Raw genomic sequence first — 1,704 nt, 5'->3', positions numbered from 1 at the left:
CCTGGAAGGGACGTACCGTCAACCCATTTTCCGGACCTCCTCTCAGGATATCACCTGTGGTGTTTGAAACTTGCTGGCTCATCTGGGTGACCCATTGGTGGGGACAGCTGTCCAGAAAACATCTGCTTCCACAGACCCTTGTCTTGGGAGGACTCAGCACGTGCTTTGCTTTCTGAGTATAACCAGCCTGACGAGTTTGGTAGGACTGTGTACGGGAACACACGTAAGAACAGACAAGGAGTGTGGCTTCCAGCCGTAATTTGTCCAAAAGCACAGATGGAAAAGCAGGTCCATTTTTTTCTCCTTATCGATCTGCAGGAATTATCATATCATAGCGTGCTCCCACACCTCACGGTATGTGGGGATCAACGCAGTTTTAACCAGGCACATAGAATGCATAACCAACAAACGGAAGGCAGCGAGGACAGCTTTAGAAGAGCCCCTTGGGGCTGGGAGTGTGTCCTGAATCCTGACCGTGTGAGTTCGGGACCTGTCGAAAGGTAACCAAAATGGTTTTCTCACGTGGCAACCTGCACAGATGCAATACTGGCCTTTCCAAAGTCGGTTCAAACTTTCTTTTCGGTGTCAACATGACCAAGATTTAACCTTAAATATTTCTAGTATTTTGGATAGACATTGCTCGTTCTTTCGAAAAAAAAAAAAAAAAAATCAGAATTCCCATAGATTCCTTCAGCAAGACTATTACCATGGTTCTCACCATGCCCTACGTGTTCCTCCCAAAATGGTGCGCTGCCCAAATTGTTGCTTCCTAAGCAGAGAGACACATTTGCCTGTCTGGGCGAGGCACAGCTCCACCCTCGCGTTACCTGTTGGGCTTTTCTCCGCCATCCTCTTTTTTTTTTTAGAGATCCAGCCATCTTTTGCTGGTTTTCACTGCCAGGGTTAATTTACAGGCGCTGAGTACTGAGGAACTCTTGGTTTGGGTTTGTTACAGGGTCACAGAAACGTGTGCTGGCTGCTTTCAAATCCCCCCCGAACCCTGGCACGGACCAGCTCTCTCCAAAGAGTCACCTTCGAGATCCAGAGTCTTGGACTTGGCAGTGGAGCCTCCTGTCAACATCTGGTCCAAGAGAGGAGGGGAGGCAGGACTGGAGGGGTATGTCTCTGCTCTCCCTCACAGAGCCCACAGCTGCTGATGCTGATAGTAGTGCCCCGAAGTGTGAATTTGGGGAAACCATGGAGGACTGCTAAAATTTTGATGCTTCTAGAGGCATTACTTTAAGGTCTTAAAGACCCATCTGCTTATGTCAGAACTGGTATCCACATTCAACACATTAGTATATTCCGTTTATTAACTGTTATGTATTAGCTTCCACAAGTGGGATATGGTTTTCTTCATACAGTCTTACTTCACCTACAAACCCTTCTGCTTCTAATAGACACAGGGAATATGATGAAAGAGAATATGCTGTACCGTTCCAGAGAAGCTTAGACACGTTTTTATTTGCTAATGCATTCCACTTCCAACATATTTACTGCTGTAACATCTGGACAAAAAAAGATGTTTGGTAAGCAATGAAGTAACTTGGTAAAGTTACGATGTCTGCAGGGGATTGCTCTTGCGTTGCTATGTGTTAGTCACAAATGGTGTGACGATATATCCAGTTAGTTAGAGCCAGGTTTATATATTTGATGAAGAGATGAAAATGGAATTTTTAATAGGAAAGCAACAGAATAAAAGGG

This window comes from Buteo buteo, chromosome 16, assembly GCF_964188355.1.
Source record: "Buteo buteo chromosome 16, bButBut1.hap1.1, whole genome shotgun sequence".
Lineage (NCBI taxonomy): Eukaryota > Metazoa > Chordata > Aves > Accipitriformes > Accipitridae > Buteo > Buteo buteo.
This window is presented reverse-complemented; position numbering follows the sequence as displayed.